The sequence below is a fragment of the Dioscorea cayenensis genome, chromosome 18 (assembly GCF_009730915.1).
Source record: "Dioscorea cayenensis subsp. rotundata cultivar TDr96_F1 chromosome 18, TDr96_F1_v2_PseudoChromosome.rev07_lg8_w22 25.fasta, whole genome shotgun sequence".
Taxonomy (NCBI): Eukaryota; Viridiplantae; Streptophyta; class Magnoliopsida; order Dioscoreales; family Dioscoreaceae; genus Dioscorea; species Dioscorea cayenensis.
The window spans coordinates 7923311-7942374 of NC_052488.1; the positions used below are offsets into that span (position 1 = coordinate 7923311).

The window sequence follows — 19064 nt, forward strand, 5'->3', positions numbered from 1 at the left end:
CAGGAGTTTAGAGAATCCACACGGGCGTGTGGAAATTATCCACGCCCGTGTGGAAATTCCCTACGGGCGTGAAGCATCCACGCTCGTGCAATCGCCCAATTCTAGCCCTATTTAAAGCCGATTCAGCTCCGATTTCAGCATTCTTTTCTCCATCTTTTCCCCAACTTGAGAGAGGGCTTTGGCTAGGGTTTCGAGGGGTATTGGCCAATGTTTTGGAGAGGTTCTACGGCTCTGACATTGTCATTCCTTAGGAAGAAGGTTGGTAGGGGAGCTTCCGTCGAGGCGTATCTTATACCGGACGAGGGAATCCTTGGACGATGAGTAAAGGACTTTCCATAAGACCATCGACACAACTATCGAGGGGGTTTCTTTATGGATTCATTGCTTTTACATTCTATTTCTTTGATTGTACTTACCTCCATGGAGAGCTAAACCCCTAGTGGGTACTCGGGTATTGTGAACCCTAGGATGTATTTGTTTCTTTGAACCTCTTTATTATGCTTTGAATAAATTGATGTTTATTGTGAGTTCCAACCTTGAATGCTTGATTGTATGAACATTTCCCCTAGAGTGACACTAGAGTTGAGAGTTCTTATTGGTAACCTTGTGAGTGAGTGACACACCACGAGCGTTAGACAAAGCTAGGTTGGAGAGGGTTGAGAGGGTGAGTCGAGAGGTACAGGAGCGTCCCCTTTCCCCTCCAGCGTGATAGATTCTACCTCCGTTTCTCGAGTTCTTTCCGCCATAATAGAGTGAATGGTCTAAGGGATGAACTTCCGCTGGGGCTTAGTTGCGCGTGCAACGGAGTGAAGCGTTGAGGTTATCTTAGTATCTAGGGCTCAATTGTGGTTAGGGACCTTCCACCTGGACCAATTAGTTAGGTCTATAATTAGGAAGAGATTTATCACTTGGAATCCGTAGAGCTCATTACAACTCTATGCGAGTGCGAGGTGTTGAGATTGTTCGATTTCTCCTCCGGGAGATGTATAAAGTTAGGCATAGTTGACCTTAGATTTGGGACTATGTAAATAAGGATTTCCACGACTCACCATTGCATTGATTATGAAGCATAATAGAGGGTTCTTGCACTTGAAACAATTATCCTAGGCGGAGCATTATCCGGGTACCCCATCTTTATCGATTGCCTTATCCCCTTCTTTACTTTTGCTCTCTTACTTGTTGCTTTTTTCTGTTAAGAATTGAATCATTATCACACTCATCATTGTTGATCTTTTACATAGCTAAGAACCGAATTAAGTATTTTTATTCCCTACTCTCTGTGGATTCGATACCCGCTCACTCGGGATTATTACTTCGACAAACCCGTGCACTTGCGAGATATACGCAAGGGGATCTTGTCAAGTTTTTGGCGCCGTTGCCGGGGAGTAGGCGTTTAGAGATACTTTGCACTTTGTTTTCTTAGCTATTTCACCATATATATTATTTCATATCTTCTTATTCTATCATTGTTCTGATTTTTTTTCTTTCTTTTTGGTTGCAGGTATAGGTTATAACCCGAGGGAATCCCTCAATATTGATTGAAGGAGATCCTGAGCTTGAACGTACACTTAGAAGAAAAGGGAAAGAGCCTGTGCAAGAACAGTCTAATCCAGTTGATTTGGAAGCAAAAGAATCTGAAAACATGGCAGAACAGAATAAGCAACAGCGAACATTATCTGATTATGCCAGACCTTCAGTGTTGGGAACACAATCGAGTATTGTGCGTCCCACAATTACAGCTCAGAACTTTGAGCTAAAGCCAGCATTCATCCACATGTTGCAGCAATCCGCACAGTTTAACTGCTTGGCCGATGAGGATCCAAACAGTCACATAGAGAGCTTTCTTGAGGTGTGTGATATGCTGAAGATAAATGGGGTGATGGATGATGCCATCAAATTGAGAGCCTTCCCATTTTCCATAAAGGGGAAAGCGAAGCAGTGGCTACACTCGTTACCTAAAGCGTCAATTACCACGTGGGAGGAGATGGTGGAAGCTTTTCTAACCCGTTATTTCCCTCCCGGAAAATCAGCAAAGCTTAGGAATGAGATCTCATCCTTTGTTCAAATGGAATTGGAGTCTCTATTTGAGACATGGGAATGGTTCAAGGAGCTCTTGAGGAAGTGCCCGTAACACGGATTCCCGGAGTGGATGATTGTTCAAACCTTTTACAATGGTTTGAACCCGAGTATATGGCAACTCTTGGATGCGGCATCAGGAGATACCTTAGGTAGCAAGACCCCCGCTGAGGCCGTCAATTGATTGAAGAAATGGGGTTAAACAGCTTTCAATGGAATGCTAGGGAGAAGAAAAAGCTGGCCGGTCTCTATGAAATAGATACGGTAACTTCATTGGCAGCCCAAGTGGAAAATTTGAGTAAGAAGTTAGATCTTCTAACTTCAAACAGAGTGGCGGCCGTGACTAATTGCACCGGGTGTGATGGAGGACATGCTCCCTCTGATTGCCCAATCTCTATTGGTGATGTTTCTTGTAGGTAATGGCATGAGACCTCAAGGAAACCCATATAGCAATACCTACAATCCGGGTTGGAAGAATCATCCAAATTTTTCATGGAGTAACCAGGGTCCACAAAAGGCCATGGGGCCACCAGGTTTCCAACAACAACAACAAGCCCCTCAAGTGGAAAACAGAGTCTCAGGTTTGGAAACCCCAATGAGTGACCTAGAGAAGCACTTGACTAGATTCATACAATCTGCAAATACAAGGTTTGAATGAGTTGAGTCTACACTTCACAACCACACGGCCTCTTTGCATAACCTTGAAAATCAAGTGGGGCAAATTGCGAAGTCTCTCTCCGAAAGGCCACATGGAAGCTTACCAAGCAATACAGAGATCAACCCTAGAGAGCATGTGAAGGCGATCACTTTGAGAAGTGGTCATGAGGTTGAAGGTAGGCTTCTGAGTAAGATGCCAAAAGAACACACACCCGAGGTTATAGAGGTGGAAGAGGGGATGAGAAAAGAGAAAGCGGTGGTATCCCCACCTTTCAAGCCAAGAATCCCTTATCCCTCTAGATTAAAAAATAACCAAGGGGATGAACAATACAAGAAGTTCATGAGTTTGTTCAAGCAGCTCCACATCAATATTCATTTTGTTAAGGCATTGACCCAAATGCCTAAGTATGCGAAGTTCTTGAAAGACTTGTTGACCAACAAAAGGAAGTTGGATGAGAGTGCTTCAGTGATTTTAGATGCTTCATGCTCGGCGGTATTGCAAAAGAACATGCTGAACAAGAAGAAAGACCCGGGCAGCTTCATCATTCCTTGTAATATTGGCAATCTTGGGGAGCAAATGGCATTGGTGGACTCAGGGGCAAGTATCAACGTCATGCCATACACCTTCTTTCAAAAGCTAGGCTTGGGGAGCCTAGGCCTACTCGGCTGACTTTGCAACTAGCAGACCATACAGTGCGACATCCGAGAGGCATCATTGAAGATGTGCTTGTCAAGGTGGACAAGTACATTTTTCAGGTTGACTTTGTAGTGCTAGATGTCGATGAGGATGCGGATGTACCTTTGATACTTGGGAGACCGTTCTTGCGGACTTCCAAAGCATTGATTGACATGGACGGCGGAGAGCTCACCTTGAGAGTTGGAAATGACAAGCTCACATACCGCCTTGCCGAGGCCATGCGGCATTCTCTCGATTTCAATGATACTTTATATTTTCTAGACAATACTAATGAGATAGTTGATGAATACACATAGGAGATGTTCAATCCGGATCTGTATGAAGGTTTGTTTGACCAAGAGGACGGACATGAAGATGTAATGATGCTTGGATCGACGGAAGAAGTACCGTCTACCCTGGGGATCTTGAAGAAGGTACTCCGGAAAATGAAGAGGGCTAGGAGACGCCACCGGAAACACTCCAAGGCTGTTGGAGATGTACGTGAACCGAAGAAGTTGGACGTATCATTGTTAGGTGGTTCGAAACCGGATAATACACCCTCTATTCTAAAGAGACTTTGCACATCATGCTTTCAAGTCATGGGTAAGAGGGCAGCCTTCATTCATGAACCCCTGTGAGGTAAGACAAGGTACGTCAACCTTAGTGACGTTAAACAAGCGCTTCTTGGGAGGCAACCCAAGTGTTTACTGTTTTCTTAGCTTTTAGTTTAGTTTGTTTGCATGAATAATTTGTTAAGTGTTGGTGTCTTAATTTCTTAGATGCTTGTGTTGAGATTTCCTTGTGAACATTGAATTTTAATCTTGTGTTTTCATGTAGAATTGGCGAAGTTTGGTTGTTTGAGCTCTATTCCATATTTTTCACAAGTAAAATTTGCATAATAGGGCAGGCTCTGAGTGTGTAAACATGTTCAGAAATTTTCTGCAAAGGCTGCAGATTTTTCTAAGTCATCCAGAGAAAACACACGGGCGTGTAGAATTTCCGCACGCCCATGGAGTTGCATTGTGAGCTCATCCAGAGAAGGCACAGGGGCGTGCGGCTACCCCTGTGAATAACCATGTGATTAGCACACGCCCGTGGGTAATTCCGCACGGACGTGTGAAGTCCTGCAGGGTTTGGCGAATTTTCCCGAGAGCACACAGGGACGTGGACTTGCCCCTGTGGGCGACCTTGTGAACCATGCACAGGCATGGGTAATTTCCACACGCCCGTGTTAAACTCTGCACAGGAGTTCTCTCCATCCTGAGAAAACACAGGGGCGTGCATCTGCCCCTGTGAATTGGGCATGTGAATGCCCACACTCGAATGGAATTCCGCACGGGCGTGTATAACACTTGGTACTTTTCTCGGATGTCCAGAGATGCCACAGGGGCGTGCGTCTTCCCCTATGGGTTGGATGAATGGGCGTGGATATTTTCCACACGCCCATGCGATAAAGTCAGAGTCGAAGGAGTGTTTTCCCGAGAGCGCACAGGGGCGTGCATGCATCCCTGTGGTTCTTTTGTAATAAAGCTCACGGGCGTGGGTAATTACCGCACGACCGTGTGGTTGCACAGAACATCAAGGGTCGCGAGTCCTTTTTAAAGAAGATTAGTTTCTCTCCCCCCTTCACGATCTCTATTCATCTGAAAACACTCTCACATTGTTATCCATTTTCATAGCGCCACAGTGATATGATTTTTGCAAGGTTTTCCGGCCGGTTCGTCATTTTCTCATCTTATCTCGTCGGTAAGCTCTATTCCTCATTTTCTTTGCCAATTCATGGTTTCCATCAATTAATCTGGTTAATAATGCTTCGTTTCTTCAATTAGAAGGATGATTGATGCTTAGAACGAAGTTCGAAATATTTTTAAGTTGTATTGTTGAATTTTTGGAGTGCGGCCGTGCGGTTTTCACGCCCCGTGGATCCACACGGGCGTGCGGAAATTCCACACGACCGTGTGGATTTCTGCAGTATTATTTTGTCAACTTGTTTGATCGATTCGTTTTAAATTTTGCAGATTATGGCACCTCGATCGAAGAAGCAAGCTGATAATAGGCCGCGTGAGTCATCTCCCGAGCCTGAGGGCATGAGGTTTGCGATTCCAGACCATCAGGTTCGCTATGAGCGTCTGTCGAGACTTTGCTTCGGACAAACTCGATTCCTGGACATGACTATACTGCGAGATCTACAGCAGGGAGATGAGTTCCCTGATGAGGTAGAGGATCTCATTTCAGCAGGTGGTTGGCGGCAGTTATTGAAGATTAGAAAACCCACCATCCGAGAGTTTGCACTGGAGGTATTATTATCATTCAAATTTGACAGATCTTACACAAGCTTCGATAGTTTGGATACCATTCAGTTCAGAGTATTTGGACAACACCATACCTTGAGCGTCACTCAGTTTTCTGTACGACTTGGCTTGTATGAGGAGGCATTCACAGATACGAAGGAGTACGCTCAATTACCGACTAATTATCCTAGCACGTTGACCCCGCAGAGAGCTTACAGAGTGCTATGTGGTCAGGGTCAGTACGAGCCGGGGGTGTCCAAGGCCACATGCCTTTCCCGACCTGCTTACAGATATTTACATGCCATCATGAGTAGGTCGGTGAATGGCCGTGGTGATAGCACTGGTGTTTTGAGCCGACAGGAATTATTATATTTGTACTCGATGGTGCAGCGTGTACCGATTCACTTAGGGCACATCATGGCAGAGTACATCAGACATCAGGGGCACTATGCTAGATTGGGAGTGATCTCCTCGGGACCCTACATTATGAGATTAGTGCTAGGCATTGGTCTCTTGGATTCGATTCGCGGGGCCGATAAGACGAGTATACCTACTCCCCTTAGCCTAAAGACAATGAGGTTGATGGGCATGGTCCGCAGGATAAGGACAGGGTTTTTTGTGTTAGTGCTACCAGCTCCGGAGATAGCCGAGGATGAGGGTGATGAATCCGCGGCATCTCAACCCGCTCCTGAGCCTCAGCCAGCCCCGATGGAGACCGAGGTATCTCTAATAGCAGAGGAGCCACCCCCTGTGTGTATATTTTCACCATCTCAAGCTTATGATCACTTTGAGAGGCTCGAGAGTGCTTTGGGGGTGATACGGACTGAGGTAGCTGAGGCTTGAGCCGAGATTGCAGAGATTAGGGATACGTAGTCCACTCAGTACACAGAGTTCATGGCACGTTTTGACGTATTACAGCAGATCTTAGAGCACGACGTCGCCTCATCATTTGTCTTACGGCCGAGGACTCCTTAGGCCCCATCAGTTCCTCCGGCACCCTCATCCCCTACCCCGGCACCGGTGGACCCACCATGTGCATCTTCACAAGCAGCAACAGTAGCACCGGAGCCCGAGCGTGACACTGACATTTGATTTTGTTTTTTCCTGCATTTTCTATATGTTGCATTTTTATTTTAGACTTGTTCACTCAGAAAGGATTCTCCTTCTGAGTTTATTTTCATTTTGCATCTCGAGTTGTATTTATTTTCTATCTTTTATATAGACTCAAGATATGTTTGTTTTTATTGAGCTTCACTGAATCCCCTAGTGTATGCGTGCAGATGGTCTTGTCTTCTTGGAAATTGAGACTTAGTCATGGGCACGGCCAAGGTGCTGAGGCACTTGCCCGTGTGAGCCTCTTAACCCGTCGGAACACTACTCCCATGGAATTATCTTCATCAAACGCAACACTAGGAGTCAGGGGAGTATTATTTTGATTGCTTCTCCCACATTTGCTTTTGAATGATTTATATTTTATGTGAGCTTGCATGTGTACATTGGGGATAATGTACAACTTAAGTGTGGGGGGGAGTTTTATAGTGCACACATCTTTTCTATTGTTCTTGATTGTTATATGCTCACATAGCCAATGGCGGTTCACCTTAGTTGCAAGGATTGTATTCTTGAGTTTAGGAGAATTTCTAACATTGAATGTTTTCATGCTCTAGTTCTTGCTTGAATTTCTAGGAATTTTTGCCCGATTTACACTTAGTGCACTACTCATTCTTTAAACTCTTTTGGAAACTCAAGTTTGATGTTAAAGGGTATAGTTATAGTTGCTTCTTGTTTTAAATTCAAAAAAAAAAAAATAGTTCTGTTGTTTATTTGTGCTTGTTGTGTGGAAAGAGCTACCACCTATGAAGTATGAAGCTACTCTCATAAGTCGGATACTAGTTATGCCCTAATGAGAGAAAGAGCTATCTCATAGGATCAGTGAAAACTACCACTTCGGTAGAAAGAGCTACGACCTTGAAAGTGTGAAAGCCACCGTAGCGGTCGCTTTGGAAAGAGGTACCTTAGAGGATGTGTGAAGCTACTACCATCTTTGAAATTGTTGTCACTTTTGTAGATAAATAAGTCCCTTGTACTTAGAACTTTGAGTAGTATACTTTGGGTTGACTTGAGTGAGTTCACACACATACATGACTTCGGGATTTGTTTTCCTTTTTGATTCAAGTTTTTAGCTAGAGCATTGATTTTTTCGTATTTTAATATTGGAATTTCCCTCACTTGTAGAATGCTCTCTTTGTATATTTTGGTGAACCTAAGGCCAAGCACTTTCAATATTTTCTTCATTGATGCACATAACATTTTAATCTTTCCTTGAGGACAAGCAAAAGCTTAAGTGTGGGGGAGTTTAATAAGTGCTTGTACGATAAGAATGCGAAACGTTCATTCCTTATGTTGAGCATTACTTTTCTCAGGTTTTTACACTAATATGTGTGTTTTTATGTTACTTTCATGCAGGTAGGGTTGTGAGGCCGAGTATGAAGGAAAGAAACCAATGTGGATTACAATGCACCGATTTTGGAGGAAATCTTGCTAAGGTTCAAACACGAAGACATAGGTCGATGTGAGATGCTAGAGTGTGTGCCACCCTCCACGTATTCGAGTTTGGCACATCCATTTGTAGGGGCACAAAGGCAGTCACACTCGAGCATTCCGACTTATCCACATAGAACAAGAGCTCCACCAACTTGCCTATCATTGAAGAAGCAAGTGATCCACGATGTGAACGTGTGCCCGTTTGTGTTACTCCAATGAAAGTATGGATTCGGGAAGCTATTCAAGCTGGATACTGTAGCAGAGCACCGCAGCAACACGATAGCGAGTACTGTACCAACACTGTTCACAACCGGCCGAGAAAACTGGAGTTCAGAGAATCCACACGGGCGTGTGGAAATTATCCACGCCCGTGTTGAAATTCCACATGGGCGTGTGAAAAATCTATAAGCCCGTGTAGTCGCCCGATTCTAGCCCTATTTAAAGCCAATTCAACCCTGATTTCAGCATTCTTTTCTCCATCTTTTCCCCAACTTGGGAGAGGGCTTCGGCTAGGGTTTCAAGGGGTATTGGCCAAGGTTTTGGAGAGGTTCTACGGCTCCGACATCGTCATTCTTTAGGAAGAAGGTTGGTAGAGGAGCTTCCGTCGAGGCGTATCCTATACCGGACGAGGGAATCCTTAGATGACGAGTAGAGGACTTTCCACAAGACCATCGACATGACTATAGAGGTTTATGGATTCATTGCTTTTACATTCTATTTCTTTGATTGTACTTACCTCCATGGAGAGCTAAACCCCTACTGGGTACTCGGGTATTGTGAACCCTAGGATGTATTTGTTTCTTTGAACCTCTTTATTATGCTTTCAATAAATTGATGTTTATTGTGAGTTCCAACCTTGAATGCTTGATTGTATAAACATTTCCCCTAGAGTGACACTAGGGTTGAGAGTTCTTGTTGGTAACCTTGTGAGTGAGTGACACACCGTGAGCGTTAGACAAAGCTAGGTTGGATAGGGTTGAGAGGGTGAGTCGAGAGGTACAGGAGCGTCCCATTTCCCCTCCGGCATGATAGATTCTACCTCCGTTCCTCGAGTTCTTTGCGGTCATAATAGAGTGAATGGTCTAAGGGATGAACTTCCGCTGGGGCTTAGTTGCCCGTGCAACGGAGTGAAGCGTTGAGGTGATCTTAGTATCTAGGGCTCAATTGTGGTTAGGGACCTTCCACCTGGACCAAAGGGTTAGGTCTATAATAAGGAAGAGATTTATCACTTGGAGTCCCTAGAGCTCATTGCAACTTTGTGCGAGTGCAAGGTGTTGAGATTGTTCGATTTCTCCTCCGGGACATGTATATAGTTAGGCATAGTTGATCTTAGTTTTGGGACTATGTAATTAAGGATTTACATGACTCATCATTGCATTGATCAGGAAGCATAATAGAGGGTTCTTGCACTTGAAATAATTATCCTAGGTGGAGCATTATCCGGGTACCCCATCTTTATCGATTACCTTACGCCCTTCTTTACTTTTGCTCTCTTACTTGTTGCTTTTACTGTTGAGAATTGAATCATTGTCACACTCATTATCATTGATCTTTTACATAGCTAAGAATCGAATTAAGTATTTTTATTCCCTACTCTCTGTGGATTCAATACCCGCTCACCCGAGATTATTACTTCGACAAACCCGTGCACTTGCGGGATATACGCAAGGGGATCTTGTCACTTGTAAAACTCTTTTTTTTTTTGGCAACCTGGGAACTCTTCAATGCTTTTAGCTTTGAGGTTGTTGAGATCACTTGTTGATTTTCTTGAAACTTGGATCTTGGATATTTGAATTTGTAATTTTTTATTTGATTTTTTGTATCTAGGATTTGATTTGGATTTAAAGTTGTGAAATCCCTATGTTGATGAATCACAAACTTTATTTTTTTCTTAAGCTTCAGCTTTCATGCTTGTGAAACATTTTGCAACTTGTGAACTTTTCAACGCTGTAGCTTTGAGGTTGTTGAGCTCATTTTTTGATTCATTTAAAATTTGAGTCTTGGATAATTTGACTTTACATCAAAGACATGATTTGGATTTCAAGCTATGGATTCTCTATGTTGAGGGATCACAAACTTAACTTGGCTTTTCATAAGCTTCAGTTATCATCCTTGCGAAGCTTTTTGCAACTTGTGAACTCTTCAACGGTTTAACTTTAATGTTTTGAGTTCAATTGTTGATTCATTTGAAACTTGGATCTTGTGCAATTGAATTTTCATTTAAATTTTGATTTGGATTTCCAATTGTGGATTCTCTATGTTGATGAATCATAAACTTGATTTTTACATAATTTTCCTTTTGAAAAGCTCCAACTTTCATGCTTGGGAAGCTTCCTTCAAGTCTTGACTAGTGAAACTCTTTGAGTCTTTGACTTCTGATATCTTGATACTTCTGAGTTCAATTGTCGATTAATTTTTTTTTTTTTTATGTCTTAACTTGTGAAACTCTTTATGTCTTGAGACTGGCGAGTTTATTTGTCAATTATTTGATTTCTCATTTCATATTTTTTTAGTCTTGAAATATGAAACTCTTTGAGTCTTGACTTCTGATGTCTTGAGATTGCTGAGTTCAATTGTCGAACCATTTGATTTGTTATGCCTTGACTTGTGAAACTTTTTGAGTCTTGACTTCTGATATCTTGAGCCTGCTGAGCTCATTCAACATTGATTTGATTTTTTTCATGCTTTGAGTTTTAACTTGCACATCATCAAGGCATGACCTTTTATGTGATAGCTTTAGCTTGCTAAGTCTTGGATTGGATTTCAAGTTGTAATCATGAAACTGATCTCTTTTAATTTTGGCATTTGAGGACTTCGGCATTTAATGCTTGTGGAGCCCTTATAAGTTTGACTTGTGAAACTTTTTAAGCCTTTGATTTCCTTATATCATAGAACTTTAAAGTTCCATTGCCATTTCATTTAAAATTACTAATCCATGACTCATTCACCTTGTCGAGTCATTAACTTGGTTGCTTTGTGATATTTGAAAGATATATTTTCTTCACTTCTTTTTACTAATGAGTAACCCGTTCTTCCATGTCAGACATTCCTTCTTCTTTGTTTTTTTTTCTTTTTCTTTTTTTTTTGTCTTTGCTTTGAGAAAAACATTCTTTCATTTCATAAAACATCATTTTTTTTTAAACTCCTGAGTGTGGCATGTTTTATATTAGACCATATTTTGGATCACCATCTATAATGAAGAGTGCTCAATAACCTCCTTGGTAGAGTCAAGAGGCAATGGAGAAGTCCTCACAAGAAGAGCAATTGCCATGTATTGGACATCACGGCTAGCTTCAAGCGGGTCTTTAACAATCTTCAATAACCATTCGCTTCCATGACTGTCAAGAGGCAATGGAGAAGCCCTCTCAAGGAGAGCAGTCACCATGCATTGGACATCATGACAAGCTTATGGGGGTCTTGTGAAATTACCAAAATACCCCCATTTTTACTAAAACCCTTTTTTCTCTTTTTTATAGACCTTCTAACTTTTCATTATTTTCATATTTTTATCAATTTTTTTGCAAATGAACCCAAACTTTCATATTTTTATATTTTTCATGGCCGTTAAACAGTCGACCTATTATATTTTCACACTTTTTTGCAATTTTGCATATGTATCCTCAAATATTTCATTTTTTTTACATTTCTCCATAGATTTTGCATCAAACCCCAATTTTTCTACAAATATATTGGTTTTACAAAATTTTGTAACCGAGCCCCTTTTTTTTCTTTTTAACAAAGAGTCCAAATATCAAACGAAAACATTTCTCATATTACATCGAAATACTAGTTAAAGCATGTTCAAACTCAACATGTTAAAAGTTCAAAACTAACTAGAAGAAAATTGAAAGGCCAAGGCATGAGATGAAGGTTTTGATTGAGAAAGCATGCTGGCATGTAATACATAAAAGCATGCTACCATGGTATACAATTTATTAATCACTTAATTAAAGAGTGCATGGTTAGTAAAACAATGCAAGGGGCGGGTCCCACCAAGAAAGAAAAATGCTCATGAAAATGAATGAATGAATGATACGCATGGGTTATAAGGATGTTTTTTTATATAAACTAAAATCAAGATATTTTTGCATTTATGCAACCAACATATGTATATATGTTTTTTTTCATGGAATTTCATAAGAGCAGCTACCTCTTTGAAGCCACATCCACTTGGTGAATCTCTTAAGGCATGCCTTATGGTCATGAACATCGTCTGGCTTGCCATGGGTGAAGCAATTGGAGCAAAGGATCATCGCTAGACTCAAACGAGACTTGGTTGACTTCTTGGGTTCTGCCAGGTGGCGACGGCGACAGTAACCATATATCGTCACCACCATGATGTTCTTCTTCTCATCCTTGACTTCATCTAACTTTTTTCGTGATGGCATTCACAGAGAGAGAGAGAGAGACAGATAGACAGAGAGACAGAGAGAGAGAAAACACATATAGGAGAGCATACTTGCATACAAAATATGCAGTGCCTGCTTGCTTGCTTTGAAAAGAGTTGTAGTGTTCATGTATGCATAGCTTTGTTATGGAGATGAATCTTAGTAAATCATTGGCGAACTTTGGCAGACTAAATCCAAACCTCATTATTGGTAGTTTTTCGATGAGCCTTCTCCTATAATCTTCTTCTTTTTCATTGAATGGTTATCATGAGTTTACATTTAAAGATGAAAAGAATAGAGGTTGGGCGGCCAGCCCACCTTTGACGGTCAACTTCGGAGACTTCCATCAAAAGCCGCACCAAGTTGGGAATGGTGTTGAGCCATTCCTTCAATACGGGCTAGCTTCTGGAATTGCAATGAGGTCGTTGAAGATCTAAAAGGCTTGTTCAGATAGCTGAATGAGTTACGGCACAATAGCAACGCTGATAATAAGACTACGCATTTGTTTGTGAGCGCATATGGTTTTTCAAGAGACCGAGGATGGACGAGATGAGCCATCCATTTTTTTTATTATGCGCATAAGGCCGATGAGAAAAAAAGAGCAACTGGATACTACCAGAGCTGATGATAGTTTTCTTAGTGGAAGGGAGGGTAACGACGAGATGCTAGATCTCCCTTATACTTGAGTGACTAACAAAGTTCACCGGTGAGGCGCTGAACATCCTCTAACCACTTCTTGTTCAAGAGGTACTACTGCGAGAACGAAAAATGGATGAAACAATAAAGATTGTAATTCCTATTGAATGCATCATCCTAGAACTATTGTTTCATTGTGGGACACGTCCGGTGGCCCATTGATAACCATTGAAGAATACTTGGCCGCTCCTACATCTATCCAATGCACCACGTCTCAGTCCTCCGCCTTGGTTGGAGGAGAGGCTGCTAATAGAGACCATGGCCTTGAGAGAGAGCTTCGGATGAAGAAGCTAGAGTATAAAAAATGTCAACAGCATGCCCCCATCTATGTTCATGGTTCGCCTCTTCCAAAAAAAAAAAAAATCAAAGGATCGAGCCCACCAGCCAAGATATTCACATGGGATGTATGGGTGGATCCTATCACTAGGTTGTTAGGAATTTTTTATTTTTACCTTTTAATTTTTGTTTGTTTTCATTAGATTTTGATTTTCCCAGTTTAATTTTCTTCCCAATATCCGGAATTTTAAAAATTTAAATTTTTTTATCTCAGATTTTCACCAAAAACCTTGATTTTTCCATTTTTTTAAATATCCGGGATTTTAAAAATTTAAATTTATTATTATTATTATTATTATTATTATTTCTATCCTCATGTCATCGGTGCATATTTTTATATATATATTATTTTCTGGATTATTATCCATTAAAAACTCAAGATCTTTATTTGAAACTCGAAATCCGAACCGAATCATTATCCAAAATAAAATTCAAAATTTTATTTAAACTTATAATTAATTTTTTTAATTCGAGTAGGGAGAAGATTAAAATTTTATTGAAATTAAAATTCTTTTTCCTCTATATAAACAAATTACCCCCCACATAGTTTTCTCATGTAACCTGGTGAAGAGAGGAAGGTACGAGTATTCTCAAACCTTACAGTCTTCAGCCCAACTGCTTCAAGCTTCAAAGTAAGAAATTAACTCTTTTTCTTATGGTTTCCTCTCATGAACTTGGTTCATTGTTTTCATATGAAGCAATTTCTTCAATTGTTTTTTAAGAGATTTGTATGCACATATTTTGCAACTCCACAACCCATAGATTCACTTTTGTTATTGCACCTTGAACATCATGTACATATATATTTCATTATTTTTGCCTTCAAGCATCTCGAATGCCACGTCATTTCTCTTATTTATATTTATATTTTTTTGTTTATTACTTTTTTTTCATGCACATGGAACGCCACACCTTTCCCTTACAAGTTTTTTTTTCTTTCTTCAAGCATCTTGAATGCACCCTTTTTTCCTTATTTTCTATTCTTTTATTTATTTATTTCTTTTTGGGCATCTTGAATGTACGCCATCCCTTTTCCATTTTTTGTCCTTGTTTATTTTTATTATTGGCTTTTGTGAAAGCCATCCCCTTTGTTTTCTCCTTCTTATTATATTTTTTTTTTTGTCCGTTAACACGATGCCCTTTTTCCTTAATTTATTTATTTTTCATTTTCTTTCTTTATTTTATGAACAACATGCCCTTTTTTTCTTATTTCTTGATTTTATTATTATTATTATTATTATTATTATTATTATTATTATTTCCTTTGGGTGCCTGAAAGCCATCCCCTTTATATATTTCTTTTTTTTTTCTTTTGGGCATCCAAACACCATCTCCTTTTTCTTATTTTTTCTTCTTATTATGTTTTTTTAATCATCCGAACACCATCTCCACCTTTCATTCACAACATGGGACCTTCAATTTTGCAGTCAAACTTTTTTTAAAAAGAATTTATTTATTACCTTTTTTAGCTTTTCTTTCCAATGGCTCACACTACAAAAAGCAAGCTAATAGAGCCTCTTTACAAGCCACATGATGATCAAGACAAAGCCCCAGACGGGATATCAATTTCAAGACATTATCCCATTGATTCCAAAAACTCGGGGAAATTAATTCGATACCTGAGAAGCGACATCAACGAGTCGACCAGTATACCAGTTGCCTTCCATGAGATAGGTGAACTAACACCTACTTATTTTAACAAGGGAAAGGCGCAACAAGTTATATTACTAAACCCATACAAATTCACTCCGTTAAATCTCAATTTGGATATACTTGGTCATCAGGTGTTCACTGATTCCATAGGCAGTATATGGGCTAGGAGGACTCCTTTCCATTAATATACTCCTTACCCACCAAAAATATGAAAGATGACTTTCTAAAGTCATAAGGAGGTCATTTGAAACACTAAAAAGGGTAGGCATTCTTGGTGCTATCATAATATCAATAGGGCCATAAGGATTCTACTCATCAGTTGTGAAGAGCATTACCGAAACATGGTGTTCTAAGACCAACACATTTGTGACCCCTTTTGGAGAGATTGGAATTTCTCTATGGGAACTCAGGTGCATCAGAGGATTAAAAATTATAGGAGAGTTCTACTAAGAGTATGTCCCTCCAAACCATATGCTCTATTCCAAAGAGGTCTATCCCTCTATTTTCAAAGACTTGTTCGAATCTCTACCAATGGATCAGTTACTCCACTACAACAAAAATCGGCAAAGTTACTGATGTTTAGTGGGCAGATTTCTTTTGCAAGAGTCCACAAGAGAAAAGGAGACTTGCAGATGACAGCGTTCATCCCGCTCCTTAAGCCTCAGAAGAGTGCATACTGGTTGTCTTCCTATGCATATGGCTTTCTTGTTTTGTAATGCCTTGTAGGAGTTCTTTCATTTATCCTGAAGTATTTATAATGGTGGCTAAACTAGCCAAAGGAACAAAGCTATCTCAAGCCCCGGCTGTGTTGGTGTGTATTTGCACCAACCTAGACATCATAACATCACACTATAAAGGGTCACACAATATTTTTGTTCCTTTCCCATGTTATTACTTTTATGGTTGGATTGCATCCCATTTTCCAGGGACCCACTCTCTTCGCATGACCCCAAGTGAAAGACTTAGAAATATAGATGGATTGCGAGAAATTCTCAGCATGGTCTACATATCATGTGTAGGGGCAGGTACATACACTCTTAGAATGGCTCGGAGTATGTTAAGAAACTATGGAGGTCTCAAATGGTGCCCATTTTTTTGTGATGAATTCAAGAGTGAAGGTTGGTATGAAGACTACAAAGAACCCAATGACAACAAAATGCTCAACACGATTCAATCAGAATACTTTATGATCCTTTGTCAGAGTATACTTCCTCTACACATTAATAATGATATCTTAACCCAACAATACAATGAGCATAGGTTTGCTCAGCAATTTTCTTATGATCAGGGGTTTCCAAAAGACATTCAAGTGTTAAAGAATCATCAAGATATTGACCTCTTGGTGGGTTATTGGCACCACTTTGTGTGAAGAAAGTCAGGATCAAAATTCTACATCCCACCTCACGAGTAGGGTGGGTACCCTTTATACTTTCATGCTGAACAATGGTCGACGCATATACACACATCCTTGAAGACCATTTATGAACATCTTAATGAACAAGACAATCCCCCGCAAAGAAAACGGGATGTCTCTTCCTCAACGAAGTCAAGGCATTCTTCGAAAAGGACTCGAACTGATGGAGCGCCCATTCATAGTACATCTTGATTGCTTTCTTTATTTTCCCTTTCTTATTTTTTATATTATTTATTTGCTTATTTATTTATTCCCTCTTTTTTTAGTTTCTGATCTGAATAGGAGTAAGGAAGAGCAAGCTAGCATCTCAAAACCCAAGTTTGAACCTACAAGTTCATATCTTTTTTATTCATTTTTTATGATTTGTTTTATATAAAGTTCACTTCTCAATTTTAGGTTCTCATAGAGCTAATTCTTCAAAGGCAATTCCTTTTGAGAATGACTCCCTATACTCGGATTTTGCACATGATGATGATGATTACACACCCCTTCTTGATGTTAACCCTCAGGTGGAAAGCCCTCAAGTAGAAGGTATCCCTTTTGTTCAATCCATTCCAGAAGATTCAACTTGAAAGGCTACTTTCACCAATGATAATCCTCCTTCAAAAGGTTGTTTCGAACATGGGAAACATTGTGCCAGAAGAACCACATCAATGATCCCGTCTCATCCCCAATCTAGTGACAAAAATCATGTCTTACTAGCTGTTTGGGTAAATAATTTTATTGACAAGGTGAAATCATAAGAGAAAAAATCATCAAACTTCATAAAACTATGATGTTGCTTGGGGTTAATATTTCGGCCAACATGGACAAGGTATTCAAAGTGCTTGACATCGCAAAGCTTGTCCAAGACATGAACGATAAAGAAGAGAATCCCCACATGGAAGAGAAGAATAAATTGATGGCAAGTGCAAGGGGCATTGAGGAAAGAAAATTAGCCATTATGGTAACAAGACAAAGTATTGACAAGGCTAAAATGAGAATTGCACAAACACAAAATAAGCTACAAGAGTTGGAAGCCCAAAGAGAGAAGTTGAAAGCTCAAGAAAAAGAAGACATATACCTCATCAACTCAAGTTTGGACTTATTAAATTCCATTGCTTCAATAGAAGAAGTAGACAAATCCTTGGCTATTATCTTAGAAAAACTTGAAGAACTCAGAGAGGGTGACGATTCACACTTATCATCGTCACTTGAAGTACTTCTTGCCAACTTAGAGAGATTGAAATCTCAACTTTAGTTTAGTTCATCTTCTTTTTTGATTTTTTTTTCTCCTTTTGGTTTTAGACATTAACTATTTTATATCTTTGTTAGCTCCATCTAATAAATGGAATTAAATTTTATGTTGTTGTAGTCTTCTTCTTAGCAATGAATATTTTGGACTTTCTTTATGAATATCTCAAGCTTCAAATATAATCTTCACCATCATTTTTTTTAATGAGGGCCTTGTACGCATTTGTAAACATTTTCAGCCAAATCTGGAATGATTAAATAAGCCGTTCATCAACTTGATAGCACTATGTGCAGGCAGGAAACTAGACAGACATTGTATTTGAACTCAAAAATTTTATAATGATCAAATGAGCTCAAAATCCAATCTCCATCATTCATATTAGAGATGAGGACCTTACAAACGATTGTAAAAAGTTTCACCAATATTGAACATGGTTTGATATGGTGATGCTTGACTTGATGATGAGATAGCTGGGTAGGAATTTAGGCAGATTCTGCATCTTAATTGCCGAATTTTTTATGATAGGCATATAAAATTACAATTCAATATTTATAGTTAATATTGAAGATCAGAACTCCTTGATCATGTAGAAAAAATTTCAGAATGATTGAAGCTCTTTTGACTGTCTGATCTCGACCTTGAATTTGAATATGGTGTGATGACAATCGTCCATTGACAAGATCCCCTTGCGTATATCCTGCAAGTGCACGGGTTTGTCGAAGTAATAATCCCGGGTGAGCGGGTATCAAATCCACAGGGAGTAGGGAATAGAAATTTTTAATTCGATTCTTAGCTATGTAAAAGATCAATGATAATGAGTGTGACAATGATTCAATTCTCAACAGTAAAGCAACAAGTAAGAGAGCAAAAGTAAAGAAGAGGGTAAGGCAATCGACAAAGATGGGGTACCCGGATAATGCTCCGCCTAGGATAATTGTTTTAAGTGCAAGAACCCTCTATTATGCTTCCTAATCAATGCAATGATGAGTCGTGGAAATCCTTAATTACATAGTCCCAAATCTAAGGTCAACTACGCCTAACTCTATACATGTCCCGGAGGAGAAATCGCACAATCTCAACACCTCGCACTCGCATATAG

At 39.9% G+C, this 19064-nt stretch overlaps 1 non-coding gene across 1 annotated transcript; it reads right to left on the minus strand.

Moving 5' to 3' along the window:
• Window positions 1-2032: 2032 nt before the first annotated feature.
• LOC120283099 lies at window positions 2033-2139 on the minus strand. The gene has a single exon (XR_005543100.1). It is a non-coding gene; the product is annotated as a small nucleolar RNA R71 (small nucleolar RNA).
• Between the last annotated feature and the right edge of the window lie 16925 nt (window positions 2140-19064).